Source organism: Silene latifolia, chromosome X (assembly GCF_048544455.1).
Source record: "Silene latifolia isolate original U9 population chromosome X, ASM4854445v1, whole genome shotgun sequence".
Classification (NCBI taxonomy): Eukaryota; Viridiplantae; Streptophyta; class Magnoliopsida; order Caryophyllales; family Caryophyllaceae; genus Silene; species Silene latifolia.
This window is the reverse complement of record NC_133537.1, coordinates 239,726,621-239,743,535: the sequence shown is the minus strand read 5'-3', so window position 1 is coordinate 239,743,535 and position 16,915 is coordinate 239,726,621.

Below are 16,915 nucleotides of genomic sequence, written 5' to 3'. Positions count from 1 at the left end.
ATATGCTAGATGGGTAGTTTGCTTGTTTGGTAATTTACCTTGTTTATTTTAATATTTTGGCTCACCACCATTTCCTTGTTCGGCTCACTACTCCTTTGTTTTTGGGCTTACTAAATTATACCAGATGGATTCATTCCATTTTGTTTGTTGGGTTAATTATAGTCCATTCATTAGACTTGTTGGATTCAACTTGTTTGGCTTCTTATAGTTGTTTGTTGGCCTCATGAATGAGTCACTTATGCTTGTTTCCGTTTTATTCCTTAGATTTCACATAATTTAAATCATTCATTATCGCTTATTATATTTTATTTAACTGGCTTGTTAGATTATGAAGTTGAATATTTAGTAATATAATACATGTATGAAATATTTATTATAAATAGTTACTTGTGAGGGGTCGTATTCTTGATAATGCCTTGTATTGTTCGGTTGTGAGAGTCTTGGTCCTATCAGATACTAGAGGTGAGCTATAAACCCTCTAGTTGCGATATAATCGTCGGGATTGATGTTCCCATCCGTTCTTATGGTGAGATGCAAGCCATAAGTATGAATGTGACATTAGTAACCACGTCCCAGATACTTTAAATGTTGTGCCTCGGACATGTTTTAAAGGTAACCTCTGAGTCGGGCACTTATTTGTAGTATTTGGACATGTTTTAACGGTAACCGCTGAGCTAGATACTTTATATGTTGTGCCTCGGACATGTTTTAAAGGTAACCTCTGAGTCAGGCACTTGTTTGTAGTATTTGGACATGTTTTAAAGGTAACCGTTAAGCCAGATACTTTATATGTTGTACCTCGGACATGTTTTAAAGGTAACTCTGAGTTGGGCTGATACGTGCATTTTATATAGTCCTATTTGGCCTCTTAATGCACGCATTTTTTTGTCATTATCATGGTTTTGTATTGCAAAATACCCCGAATAGGCTACTTTGGTTTGGTTTGCCTTAATTGCAGGAACGGACCCGAAAGTAGTTGAATCGTACCCTTTTCAGTCCTTTTTAGCATGCATTTATGGAGACGGAAGGTTTTAAGCAGAAGTATTGTGCCTCGGGAAGCGTGAAGGAGTCTCGAAAGCTAATCAATGAAGAACACGAGCTGTTTCAGTAGCTGAGCACTCGATCGAAGACTTTTCCTAGTCTCTCTGTTCGATTGAGTGAGTATGGTGGTCCAAGTTGGTCGATCGAGTCCCTGCTGAGCTCGATCGGAACAGGCTGATTTGAAGATCCTCGATCGAAGACCCTAATTGTTCAATCGAGGGATTTGGCTGGAGAGTTGCTCGATCGAGTGGATTAAATTGCTTCGATCGAGTAGATTGCTATATTAGACGGGATTTATATTTCGTGATAGACTTAATTAATATATTATTTGTGTTAATAATATCTTCCCTATATAAGGTGAAGACGTAATTAGGTTTAAATATACTTTTAATCACTCTTGAATCTCAAAAATTACTCTCTTAAGCAGACACTTTTCTCTTCCTCTTTTCCTTCGTTCGTTGCTCTTGTTCATTTGCCTGATCTCGAACTTTGTAACCTATCTCTACTCTTCATACTTAATTCAATTTCATCTTTTACATTCTTAATTACTAGTTCCTTAATTACTGTTTTAATTAATTGTTGTTATAGTTTTATGCATTTTCATCCTCTTAATCTCTATATTATGTCTCTTGCTATTTCATCTATTGTTGTTTGTTTCATCAATAATATGAGTAGCTAAATCTCTCTATGTTAGGATTAGGGGAGCCATGGTAGTGATTTAATGATGTTGTAAATAGATTAGATGGTTGATTGTGAGAACTATTTTATAAAAATATAATTGTAATTGTTTAGTTGAGTGCACTCTTCTAAATCAGTTAATTTGGTTAAATTCAGACCTAGATCGAGAGATTGGAATGAATAGACCTGTTATGAACAGTAAGACTACACTAATGAGGGCGAGAGCTAAGTTAGTTGTATTTTAGGGTAGAAAGTGGACCGAGAGGACCTTTCCTTTACCCTTCTCACATTAGACCATCTGATCTATTTATGACTGAATTGACTAATTGTCATGGTGAACCGACATCCTAGCATTTCTCTCCTTATTTGATCACAACCTTATTTCTCTTTATTGCCTTTATTGCTCTTCTTCTCGCTTTTAATCTCATTTAGTTGATTAGAAAACAATCCAAACACCCCAGTTGTTACCGAGACAGACTTAGATAACAGATAGATATAATAGCTTCCCTGTGGAGTACGATACCCGACTTACCTCTATTATATTTTTAGTTGAGCCGGTTGGTTTATTTTTGATAGGGTTGTGACAGCCGTGTCAAAATTTGGCGCCGTTGCTGGGGAGGCAATTACTCTATTTATTTTCTTATTTTCGTCCGTCTTCGTCTCAGGGAATTTTTGATTCCTTGAAACAGTTTTTATTTATTTCCTCTAGTTTTGTTTATGCCCAGGTCTAACAGGTCAGAATTAGTACCAGCTGATCCTGAACCGGTGCAGACTTTTCGCTATAGACAAAGCTTGTTGAGAAAGAATCGTCAAAAGGAAGCCTTGAGTACTTTTGACCCTGATCTTGAACACTTTCTATTTGCAGAAGACCAGTCTTTTGAAGAAGATACTTCTATTTCTGCAGCCGAATCTGTGAAAATGCCCAATATTGCGAGCCATTCCAAGCCAACAGCTGCTTCTATTCCTAAAGGTTTTAACCTTGTAACAAAAGATGGGAGCACATTCGACATTCAGCCATCTTATATCAATTTGGTCAAGAGAAATATGTACCGTGGAGTAGCTGGTGTGGACCCGCGAAAACACATGGAGGTTTTCACAGATTACTGTTCTACCATTCCCGCTACTAAGGGAGTGACGCAGGATAAGATTAAGGAGGTTCTATTTCCTTTTTCTCTGACCGATGGAGCCCGAGAGTGGCTTACTGATCTTGATAGGACTGCAGCTGGGATTAACAACTGGGAGACCCTGACCCTGGCCCTGGCTTTCTACAAAAGGTATTTTCCTCCGCAGATAACTAATCAATTGAGAGGAAATATTACAATTTTCAAGCAAACTCCAGATGAGAACTTGTTTGAGGCGTGGGGTCGGTTCAAGAAACTGGTGCGGTCTGTCCCTCATCACGGTTTCGATCAGTTTTTTTTGTGCAACCAATTCTACAATGGGTTGTATGACAACCACCGTGCTATTTTGGATGCTGCATCTAATGGTCGGTTCCAAAAGAATATTGATGATGACAAAGGTTGGGGAATCATTGAGGAGATGGCTACCCACTGTGCTGAATATGAGAATCATAGAGGGGGAATTAGAAGAACTTCTTCTGTTGATAGTGCACTTGTGGCTCAGCTGGAAGCCATGAATGCCAGGTTTGATAAACTTGAGTTGCAGGCTATGGGGGATCAACAGATGGTTCATTTGTTGACTAGACAAGAAACTGTCTCATGTGAGAGATGTGGTAGTAATGACGGTCACACTACTGTGGATTGTCTAGCTGAGAAGGAGCAGGTTTTTGCCTTTCAACAATACAGGCAAGAAGGCTCCTATTACAATAATCAAGGTGCAGTCCATCCTAACTTGAGATGGACAAGTCAAAATGTGCTAAATCGAACACCTCCCCCACAGCAACAACCATATGTACCACCTCACAAAGCTCAACCAGGCTTTCAAAAGCCTCCATCATTTTCGCCGCCGCAACAAGGAGCTTCCTCTAGTGGCATAAGTGACATATCCGAGTTGAAGTCGATGATACCGCCATTGACTATTCAGTTGCAAAAGAGTGATCAAGCAAAGGATGCCGCTATTAAATCACTTGAATCACAAGTGGCTCAACTGGCCACTAATCAATCTTCAAGGCAACCGGGTCATCTACCGTCCCAACCTGATAAGAAGCATCACGAGACGGTAAATTTGATAAATTTGAGGAGCGGTCTGTCTTTTGAGGGACCTAAAATGCCGACTGAACGTGATAAATCAGGCCCGAAAATTGAAGTTGCTAATCATGAACAGTCGTCTTTTGACGAAAATATGATAAATTCGAGGAAAGTCCTCGATCGACTGATCTCAGGTGGTCGATCGAGGGAAAATGTTGTGGAAGTTACTCGATCGAATGGTGATGATGTTCAATCGGGCACTGTTGAAAAGGGCGTTCTCGATCGAGTGTCTAAACATGCTTGATCGAGTGAAAATATTGAGAAAGGTACTCAATCTAAGGGAATTGATGCTCGATCGAGTAAACTTGATGCTGATTACGAGAATTCTTTGGCAAAAAGAAATGAAGGACTAGCTATTCCCATCACGGTCCCATTCCCTGGGCGATTGCAGAACAAGAAGGCTGAGCAACAGTTTGGTAAGTTCGCTGAAATTTTAAAAAGCCTTCACGTTAATGTACCCTTCGCCGAGTTACTTTCCCAGGTCCCTTCCTACAGGAAATTCATTAATGAAATTTTAACACGTAGGAGGCATATAAATGACCACGAGATGGGGGCCTTGACTGAAGTGGGCACTGCCCTAATTTAGAATAAGACTCCGCCCAAATTGTCTGACCCGAGTAGTTTCTCGATACCTTGCCATATTGGGACCCATTTGATCGATAATGTTTTATGCGATTTGGGGGCTAGTGTGAGTGTCTTACCGTTGTCTCTCTCTAAGAAGCTTGGTTTGACCAAATTTCATTGTACTAACATGACTGTGTAGATGGCCGATCGTACTTTATTACGGCCCCTAGGTGTCTTAGAGGACATACCTGTATGGATCGGGAAATTCTTTATTCCCGTTGGATTTGTAGTCTTGGACATCCCCGAAGACTCTTACACTCCAATCATATTAGGAAGACCATTTTTATTTACCGCTCGCGCAGTGATAGATGTAGGGGGAAAGACTCTAACCTTTCAGGTAGGAGATGAGGAGCTGATTTTCAATCAGTCCAATGTTCGTAGGGCTCCTATGCAGGTCTAGCCCTGCAATGCCTTACCTTCTATAGACCCTCCCACGGAATCTCCAATGGGTAATGTCGAGTCATGTGCTGCGATTCTAACACCTCCGCCCCAGATTGGGAGCAAAATGGAGGACCAGTCTGCCATTTCTATTATTGCAGGTACATGCAGATTGGACATTGGAGATCCCGTCGATAAAAGTACGATGAAATTTGAGCTCACGGTCAAAGACGATGCCAAGGATACGAGCCATGAAAAGAAAAAGTAGGATAAAGAAAAGAAGAAAGTGAAGGCGTATGTAGACGCAAATTATTCTTCTTCAACCAATTCGAGCTCATGAAGATCAAAGAGGACGGTCTGAGATGCTGAAGGGACCTCCTCCAGTAAGAAGCCCTCTTCTGGGCTATTGACGTGTTTTGGAAGATGAAACGGGGACCTGTCCCGTTGTAAAAACAATTTGTAATTTAATGTTTTGTTAGACATTTTAAATTGCGTTTAGACATTAGTTTAGATTAGTTAGTTTTAAATAGCGTAAGACCGAATATTGACTGCGTAATGTGAATTTGGTATTTTCGGGAAGTATTTTCTGGGTTTTTATGCAGGTTTGGGGAAGATAAGCTACCATTGGGATGCGTGCCAAAGGAACAACCCTCGATCGAACCCTTCTTGTGTTCGATCGAGCAGATTGCCCAGGTAAAGCCTTTGATCGAGTGAATAACAGTACTCGATCGAACTGTCCAATTTGAGGGGTCCTCGATCGAGTTGTCCTGTACTCGATCAAGCAGAATTGAAGAGCCAAAGTACTCGATCGAACAACTTAATGTTCTCGATCGAGTAACATCCAAGGAAAAGGAAGGAGCATTCGATCGAGCAGCTTCAAAGGTCTCGATCGAGCTGAATGTCGAGGAAAGCTCTCGATCGAGTGGTTTCAAATCACTCGATCGAGTAACAACCATTGATAATACACGAGGGAGTATCATTCTTCCCTTATTCTATTTCATTATTTCCTAATTCTTCTTCTTCCTTTTGCGATAAACCCCTTAATCAACCTCAAATCCTTGCATTTTCTCCCGCTAATTACCAATCTAATTACCCAAATTCATTCCTTGTTATCAATTTAATCAATCCTCCTTAATTTCCCCTTAAATTTTCGCCTTTTTTGAAGTTAATTGAGGGATTAAGGTTTCGCGGAAATTGGGTTTTAATTCGTTCATTTCGCGTTCTTGGTTGGTTTTAATTGCTTCCTTTGTTGGGTAATCATCACTTGTAAGTTCTTTCCCTTAATCTTTATTGTTTAATTGTGTTTTTGTTCTTCAAATTCGAAATTAGGGTTTCGGGTTTGTAAATTTGTGGAAATTTCGATTAAATTTTTTATACCTTTGATTAGAACTTATCTTGTGATATTAGGATGGATAGTAGCACTGTTTCTGCCTCTAGTTCTACTACTTTTCCGTCTACTGCTGAGACGGTGGTCCCTGCTACCACCACCGTCACCACCACTACCGTTACCGCCCCTGTTACTGCCCCTACTGTTACTACTGCTGCTGTCCCTACCTCGGTGTCGACCCCTGCTGTGTCGATACCATCCATCACAGTCACGTCCACTGCCCCTGTATAGAGACCACCCTCTGTCCGTGCTCCAGGGCTCGCCGCTGCTACTCTCGCTTCTTTCGCTGCTTCAGGTTCACGAGGGGGAGGGGAGCGGGTTCTAGAGCTGCTGCACGTACCGCCACCAGGTTCGCTGCCGACACTTCAGTGGATCCTCTTCCTTTGTATCCACAGGTATATTTCATTAACCCGGTTCATCGTACGCGTTTCATGCGTTTGATGGGCTGTCACGTTACTTTTACACGTTTTTTGTGCCGACCTTCATTAGAAAAATTGGGGATTTTTGAACCCGTGGCTGAGTTATTAAACGGGACTGGGATGACGGGTTTGACCTCTATGAGGGAGCTAACGTATGAACAAGTGAGCTTAGAATTTTTTAGTTCCTTCACCTTTTCGCCCGTTACTTACGCGACTGACCCAGAGAGTACGTGCAACTCTTTTCGACTGTTTAACCCGACCTTTACCTGGACCTTAGCTGAGTTTGGGAGAAGGTTGGGTTTGACTAGTGACGGCCTCGGGAGCCTCCTAGGAAGCTCCTAGCATTACTTTGGCCGACCCTTGCACAGACTCCCTTTGACCAGCGACGTGTCGCTCATGTCCACCTCCCCCCAGCCCCTTACTACCTACGTCTCCTTGGCGAGACGATCTTTGGACGCCATGAGCTTAACAACATTAACAACATTGAGCTGTCGATTTTAGTGGGTTTTTTGAACATCGACTGTGGTGACCCTTTTGTTCTTAGCATTTCTTACTTGACGGCTCAGCATTTTAACATTGTCGGGCAGAAGGTGAAAGACCCGATTTCTTGTGGTGGGTTAGCAACCCACATTGCTCGTAGCCTTTTCACTGACTTTCCCCGCGGCCTGGCACATGTAGATAAGGACTCATTCATAGATATTCAGGCCATGTTGGCCATGTTTTGGTTAGCAAAGGATCAGCGGACATGGAAGATTTGTGGTTCCTTGTCCGTGACCTTACCTTCACCCGACTTACCCCGTCTTGTACCTTTAACTACTGTTTTGGGTAGGTTACCTCCACCTCCACCTCCACCTTCTTACTCTTGCTCCTCCCACTTCTAGGAAGCGGAAGAGGCCTCCCACTGCTGTTGGGGAGGCCGGTGAGGGGTCCACACAGACTCAGACACAGGCTAGGCAGACACCCACGTCCACGCCTACGCCTATCACGATTCCCACGCCTACACCCACTGTCCCTCATCCGGTTTTGCCGCATAATTTTGTTGCGCCTCCACCTTTTGAGGTGCATGAGGTCATGGACCAAGGGCGTCGTGACGCTTTGCTATTTGAGATGTGCACTAGAGTGGCTCGTATAGAGCGGGATCAGGCACTTGCCTTGTTCCCTCTATATGAGTACCACATGCAGAGAGGGCGTCCTATTCCTGACGGTTGGCCACACCCTTATGTCTACCAGTACCCGGCGGAGGGGTACCTACAGCCGGAGAGCGAGGAGGACACAACTGAGAGAGAGGAGAGGGTCAGAGCCGACCTTGATGCAGGTCATCACAGGAGGAGAGGAGAGGAGGAGAGTGACCCCACCTACACGGTGGTTGACGAGGAGGAGGCTGACAAGTAGCTGCTGGTCTACTCACTTCCCCAGTTTTCTGGCTGGTTTGGGGAAGTTCGTCTATTTTGTAAGTATTTTTTGGCTTTTATTTCTACTTCATCTCCTTTTATTTCATTTATTTCATTCATTTATTGGTTTTAATTTTCCCGTTCCCCCATTTATTCTATTGGTGTATGCTGGAGGACAACGGGGGCGTTGTCTGTTTTGGTTTGGGGAGGGTATTTCATCCATTGAGTCTGCACTTGCATTTGTTTTGCATTCACGTTTATTGCATTTCTGCTTGCATTGTATTCTAATTTCAAAAAAAATGAAAAAACAAATAAAAATCAAAAAAATTTCGAAAATTTCAAAACTATCACGTTTGTTTTTGCATGTAGGTCGAGTCGGAACGGTAGATTTCAATGATGAAATTGCGCTATAATTTGTCTTTTTTGCTTCAGCCTTGCATAAACTGTATATCTTTTAGATTTGTCTTCTGCATATCTACGAGTTAATGTTGAAATTTAGCTGAATAAATAGACTTGACCTGATAAACTTGGAAACCTACTTAAAGATTTCAAATTTATTAGAGCCATATAAGTGGTGTCATTTATGACCAGTTCATGTAGGAATTGAGAGTAGTATACTCCTTCCATAGCATTTTTCATCATTTTGCACATGTATGAAATTCAATTACTTTTTGTCGTCATACATTCGGGTTAGTGGTTGGTGTCACATGCAGGGAGGTGCTTATATTTCCCTTTCTCTTTCATTTTTACCCAATAAACTCCACATTTAGCCAAATTAGCCTTTTTGACCCTTAACTAAAACCAAATTTAGCATGTCCGTCAAGCTAGTTTAGTTTACGTTTTGCGGTATTTTGTCTATTGCTGCGAGTTTGGTTTGTTTTGTATTGTTGGAGTGGTAATTTATAGAAGAAGGAAGGAGGTTGGTTGAAAGAAAAAATGAAAAAAAAAAAAAGAAAGAAAAAAAACGTCAAAAGAAAGAAGAGAAAAAGACGTGAGCAGGAAAATGAGAAAAGAAACCGTGAAAAAAGAAAGAGAGAAAAAAGATGTTGTTTGATGAGACGGTTTCACTCCTATGCTTTATTTGTATCTTATGAGGAGTTTTGGTTTGGTTAGTGAGTTGTGTGCCAAATTGAAGGGTACTTGTGTTTAATTTTGAGATGGCTGGGAATTGGATCCTGATTAGTATGGTTTTGTTAGTTAGCTAGCGTGACTATTGCCTCACAATCCCATAAATGTTTTGCCTTTTCTTTTCCCATCGCCTCACTTTTCCTTATCTTTTGTAAGCCCTCGGCTTTGACGGACCTTGTATGGTTGGAATGTATGTTTGGTAGTTAGAATTGTCTATCATATTAGCTACATGCATGTCTATGTGGGTCGTAGTTTAGGTGAGTGACTATTTCTCTTCTTCTCTTACATTTATATACTTACCCTTTCCTTCATGAGAGAAGAGTGACCCGTGAGAGTCCAATTTTAAAGGTCTTACAAGGTCGATAATTCAGCTTTATTATAAACATCATACAACTCGTTTGCGCTTGACTGTTGTGGCTATAAGTGTCAGTTTCGTTTGCACTAAATCTGTTTAAGTGGATAACTTATAGCTAGCCCTGAGTTTTCGTTCCCGTTCCATTATATTGCATTTAGTTTACTCGAGGACGACTAAAGGTTCGGCTTGGGGAGATTTGATATGTGCATTCTATATAGTCCTATTTGGCCTCTTAATGCACGCAATTTTATGTCATTATCATGGTTTTGCATTGCAAAATACCCCGAATAGGCTACTTTGGTTTGGTTTGCCTTAATTGCAGGAACGGACCCGAAAGTAGTGTAATCGTACCCTTTCAGTCCTTTTTAGCATGCATTTATGGAGATGGAAGGTTTTGAGAAGAAGTATTGTGCCTCTGGAAGCGTGAAGGAGTCTCGGAAGCTAATCAATGAAGAACATGAGCAGTTTCAATAGCTGAGCACTCGATCGAAGAATTTTCCTAGTCTCTCTGTTCGATCGAGTGAGTATGGATGTCCAAGTTGGTCGATCGAGTCCCTGCTGAGCTCGATCGGAACAGGCTGATTTGAAGATCCTCGATCGCAGACCCTAATTGTTCGATCGAGGGATTTGGCTGAAGAGTTGCTCGATCGAGTGGATTAAATTGCTTCGATCGAGTAGATTGCTATATTACACGGGATTTATATTTCGTGATAGACTTAATTAATATATTATTTGTGTTAATAATATATTCCCTATATAAGGTGAAGACGTAACTAGGTTTAAATATACTTTTAATCACTCTTGAATCTCAGAAATTACTCTCTTAAGCAGACACTTTTCTCTTCCTCTTTTCCTTCGTTCGTTGCTCTTGTTCATTTTCCGGATCTCGAACTTTGTAACCTATCTCTACTCTTTATACTTAATTCAATTTCATCTTTTGCATTCTTAATTACTGTTTTAATTAATTGTTGTTATAGTTTTATGCAATTTCATCCTCTTAATTTATATATTATGTCTCTTGCTATTTCATCTATTGTTGTTTGTTTCATCAATAACACGAGTAGCTAAATCTCTCTATGTTAGGATTACGGGAGCTATGGTAGTGAATTAATGATGCTGTAAATAGATTAGATGGTTGATTGTGAGAACTGTTTTATAACAATATAATTGAAATCGTTTAGTTAAGTGCACGCTTCTAAATCACTTAATTTGGTTAAATTCAGACCTAGATCGAGAGATTGGAATGAATAAAGCTGTTATGAACAGTAAGACTACACTAATGAGGGCGAGAGCTAAGTTAGTTGTATTTTAGGGCAGAAACTGGACCGAGAGGACCTTTCCTTTACCATTCTCACATTAGACCGTCTGAGCTATTTATGACTGAATTGAGTAATTGCCATGGTGAACCGACATCCTAGCATTTCTCTCCTTATTTGATCACAACCTTATTTCTCTTTATTGCCTTTATTACTCTTCTTCTCTCTTTTAATCTCATTTAGATGACTAGAAAACAATCCATACACCCCACACCCATTACCGAGACAGACTTAGATAGCAGGTAGATATAATAGCCTCCCTGTGGAGTACGATACCCGACTTACCTCTACTATATTTTTAGTTGAGCCGGTTGGTTTATTTTTGATACGGTTGCGACAGCCATGTCACGGGCACTTGTTTGTAGTATTTGGTCATGTTTTAAAGGTAACCGCTGAGCCAGATACTTTAGAGGTCTTACCTTGGACATGTTTTAAACGTAACCGCTGAGCCAAGGTACTTAAGGATTTGTGTCTCGGACATGCTTTAAAGGTAGCCTCTGAGCCGGAGGCTTTGCTTTATGCCTGATGTTAGTTGTCCCATTTCGTGTATTGTATGTTATTTGGCTTTCAAAGTTCATGGCTAAGGTTTCCATTCACATGTATTATGATGTTATTCTTGTTTATCCATGACATATGATATTCTATCGTGTTTATAGTTGTATTATCATTTATGACGTTTTGGTTGGATTGTCTCATATATATGTATCATATGCCTTATCTATAATTGACTACGCATGTTTTGAATGTTAGTCTCATGTCTCAGTGCTTGCATCAAATAGTTATATTTATGATGTTCTAATATGTTCCTGTTAATCTGTGTTTCGACATTTTGTGGCTGGGAGAACCTTGAGTTACTCCCCACTGACTGTGGCGTTCATGTTTACATGAATGACAGGTTGTGAAGATGCTTACGTGGGGAAGACGTGTGGGCTAGCGAGAACTAAACCTTGGACTAGTAGTCGGTTTATTAGGATTTCTTAGACTCACCATTTATCATTTTGTCATCCGAGGGATATATTTTCCCTCGCTTTTGACTATCACGTTTGTATAAACTTAACTTTATTTCCACATTCTTTATTTATGTTTCAGATTTTAATGAACCCGCGCTTTAAACTTTAAAAGTTTCAAAAATTTCCAAAAATTACGCATTTTATTATTGTATTTTATTTACCGTTATTGCGGGGGTTCAGAATTGGTGTGTTGTGTTGGGTTGTTGGGGAGACGTAAAACGGATCGGGAGATCGTCTTATGCTTAGGTCACCTCTTGGAGCTTTCCAATCCAAGAGGGACGTACGCATTCATGACTTGAGTATGGAGGGACTCGTGTGGTGTCACGACGTCTGGCAGGGGTCCGGTTAGCACCCGGGCTTGGCACTGTGGGCATGTCCCTAATGTCTTGTTACGGACTGCGGTCTAACTGTTGGTGGCGCTGTTGCTATGTCGTCACCGGGTTTGTTGGAGGTGTGGTGATTGAAGGATATTTATGTTAACGTATTTCATTTATGCATAACATGTTTACATTTCATATCGCATACACTCGTCATATACTACGCACTCATACTATTGAGACTGACCGTAAATGTTTTCAAATATCTGTGGTGAACCATATGATATTTTCGATCATATTATGGGGAGCAGTGGCTGGATAGGTAGCATGTGCATATGGGTTGGTTCGAGGCTTGGAGAGCTTCTCACTTTAGCGTGTTGCCACTTTTCTAATCTTAACTGTTTGACATTATAATTAGAATCCATTTGATTTAATTTGGGTTTTATAATTGAGATTGTTATTTTAATCCCTGAATATGTAATAGCTTCATCTAACTATATACTTATCTATCTTAAATGCTTTTATTTCGATTGTTCGCACTAGTACTACCTTGGGAACTAAGTTGTGTAGCACCCCCATTGACTAGGATGACCTAAAGGAAGGCCTCCTAATTAACGGGGTTGTTACAAAGTAGTATCATAGCGACGATTTTGGAGCCTAAACTAATAAACAAATGAACATAGGTATGTTAATAAAATGAACCTGGTTTGAGTCGTTAGGAGCTCGTGGTAAGCTTAGAAGACGTCCCATGGTTGCAATATTGCCCTCTAAGTTCGAGTCGGTCACAACGCGGTGGGGTAAATGGGACATTCTTTGATGTGCCATGTAGTTGCCGCATATACTTATCTTTGTGCATGAAGGATGCATTCATGTTGGTAATACATGATGAGGTTATATGAATGATGATAGGCAAGTCTATGTGAACCATGTTGGGTGCATATATGTGAACATGTTGATGTGTTAAGTATGTTTACCATGAAAAGAAAGTATTGTTCACATGTTAGTTATCGGTTTGCGTGTTATTATATACCGTATTCATGCTATATCTTTTCCGTGAGTGTGCTTAGAAATATGTGAAACAGGGTTACATGTGGATCTATGGGAGTCGGGGTATATGTGGAACCCTTGGGAGGTTCACTTGGTCAAGTGGAGATATGGAACTCGGTCGAGCAATAGGCACTCAACTGAGGACTCCTACCACTCGAGCGAGTGGTCGATTTGACAGAATCTAAGAAATTCCTAGAGAGTTTCATACTCGGCCGAGTAGAAGGCGTACTCAACTGAGTGTGGTCCACTCAAACGAGGGTCCTCTAGCACTCGACCGAGTGGACTGTCTGGCAGGATTGGGGGCTTCCTGAAAATTTGGACACTCGATCGAGTATAGTCGTATACTCGACCGAGTGGTGGACGACACTCGACCGAGTCGTCCCCTATCTTGGGCCAATTGTGTTTGTCTCTAATTATGAGATATATGTTGACGTTTACCTTGGTTATTGAAGCTAGAATTCCGCCAAGAAAAGCTAACTCGGATCCGGACCACCCCGTATCCGATGAAGTGGTTGAAAGGATCATATCACAAAATGAGGCTCTCACGGAGGCCCTAAAGAATGTAAGTAAGGAGAGAGAGGTGGTGGTCGATGCTTCAACCATAATTACCGCCATGGCACGCCATCGGCCTACAAAGTATGATGGGGTAGGTGAGCCTAATCACTTCAGTAATTAGACAAGGGAGTTGGAAAATATCTTTGAGGTAGTGCATTGCCCCGAAAATTGGTGGAGCAAGCCGCTTTCTACCTAGGAGGCCAAGCGGGCCTATGGTGGTACAAGAAGCGGGAAACTATGAAGGATTACTATAGGAGCGAAGGAGAGCCGCCATACCTTGGAGGAACTTCAAGGCCGAGATAAGGGACGAGTTCATTCCCGAACACGTCTGGAGCAAGCTCCGAGCGGATTTTGATAGATTTGTGATGTCAGAGGGGATGACCGTACAAAAGTACTATGTCAAGTTTAATGAACTTATTACCTGTGTGGAGGACCTCAATCGTAGCCAACAACTCTTGGCTCTTAAGTTTGAAAAAAGATTAACTTTAAAAGTTCTCGAGAAACTTCTGGCGGGCGTCTTAACGGATATGAAGGATGTTTAAGCTAGGGCCGGAAATGCAGAGATGCTAGCTAACATGACAAGGGAGGCTAAGGAGAGAACCGGGGAAAAGAGAAGGGCCGATAGTGAAGGCACTACGCCAAATCTGGCAGTCAATAAGGAGCGTATCACAACGGTTTAATGCATTTAATAACGATACTTAGATTACCGTTTTCCAAATATTGGCGGAAACCTAGACCGCGTTAATAGGAGTAACGGTTTCCCTCGAAAACCGTTGTTATTATAATTTGACAACGGCTGCTTAACAAACCGTTGTCAAAAACGTTTAATGGTTTCCAAAAACTCGTTATAGAATCACTCTTATCAACGGTTGTTAGAAAACCGTTACCAGTTTAAGATATCGGCATTTCGAAAACCGTTTCTAAATTAACACCAGCAACAGTTTTTGTTACCCGTTGTTATGTTATAGCTACGGATTTTTTGTAACCGTTATTATTTTCTATTATGAAATAACGGTTTCTCAATTCAACCGTTGTCAGTATTTGATTAGATTTTTCAGTTTGACTACTGCATTTAAAACTTTATCAGAACTTTAATAAATATTCAATTTGACCAATAATATTCAATTTGACCAAAATAATTCTATAAATATGTCTTCATAATGTATTAGGTCAAATTCTAAATTATCAAACATTTACTCTTTAATTTCTTTCTAAATTTCTCTCTAAAACATATGGCTGGTGTATCAGAGCTACGATCACATTCTCGTTACGCACAACCTTTTACTTGCATTCTCCTATTGGAATACGTGTCCTCAAAAATAGTGCGATCACATGATTTAATATCATAATTAAATCTCATAATAAGAATACGAAAGGGATGATAAATTAAATAGTCAACTGATCAACATTAACCGGTAACGATTGGCTTGCTAGAGTTTGACGTTACTGTCGTAGGACGGTGGTGGTCAGTTGATCCCTTAAGGTCACACCTAAAGGATGATGCCCTTATCAGTAAATTTAATTAATTGTATGTTGATACAAGTTAATTAACTCCTTAAATAAGAACAATTTATATTTATGGGAGGAAATATGTATCTTATTTTAATGTGATTAAATAAGATTCAATTTAGTGAATTAATATGTTAATTTACTAAATTATGTTGAGGTTTTTTAATTGTTTTGAGGTAAAGGTAATTAGTTATTTACATTTACAAGAGGTTGTAAATTTAACTAACTAGCTATTATGGGACCCATTATATGTTAATATAATGATAAAATATTACTCAATAAGTTGAGTGAATATATGTTTATTAATTTGTCACATAATTGTTGTATGATCAAATTAATATTTAATTATGTAAGATAATTAAACATAAGACTTATAAGCTTTTGTGGGACAAATATTATAAGACAAAATGGACCAAAATAACTCATATGAACCGTCCAAATGGTAGGATGGTTGAGTTGCTTTTGTTTTTGTCATTTTGTTGTTGGAAAGATTCTCCAACATCTTATGACATGCCTACCCTACTACCTACACTTATAGATGATTGTGAAAGACATTTTGAGAAGACAAATATGCTCTTATTAAGAGCATGAGGCCGGAACTCACATAGGTGAGAGAACATCTTTTGTTCTTATTATTCCACTCTCTTATTCTCATAAAAAAATGTACATACTTTCACCACATGCAAAAACCTCTCACATATTCATTTCTTCTTCACCAAAAACTTGAGAAGTTTAAATAACACTAAAATTAGACAAAAAATCTCCTCCTAGAGTCTCCTAGGGTTTTGTCTATCTCTTCTTAGCGTCCATCCTTCTTGCTCGAGGCTAATCTCGCGATTTCGATCACGAGATTGTTTTGATTTGTTGTCTTTGTTTGTTTTTGTTTTCTATGCAGGGCCAGGTAGAAAGATTGAGGCGAGGCTTAATCCGGGACGGGAAGAGGCCGATTGCAGAGGATGGTGAGGGTGACGATAGGGTTTTTGAATGGGAAGAGGGGGTCGATGACGGGTTTGATAAGAATAAACTGATTCTCGTTGGTAAAATATGGGCGAACAAGTCTGTGAACGCAAAGGCCGCCATCGACTCGATGATTAGGTTATGGAATACCACGAAACCAATGATTGGGAATGGGATCGATACGAAGGAGAAGCTCTTTGTCTTTCGATTCGGGTCTGAATGGGACAAAGCTAGGGTTTTGGAGAGCCAACCGTGGCACTTTGACAAATTTATGTGGTGCTTCAATGAACCCAATTGCGAAGGTAAACTCACTGATGTCCCCTTGTTCTTTTTCCCAATTTGGACTAGAGTCTATGATTTACCTATCACTGGACGATCGTGTGAGACAAATGTTCGTAAAATTGGGGCATCTTTGGGGTCTTATATCGCGATGGACGTAGGGCCTAATAGTGATCTTGATCGAGCTATTCGCATTCATGTCTTGCATGACGTTAGGGTTCCCCTAAAAACGATGGTGACGTTGTTGAGTTTGAGGTAAAGTATGAACGCTTACTTTTGTACTGCTCTGGGTGTGGCAAGATAGGGCATGGCGAAAA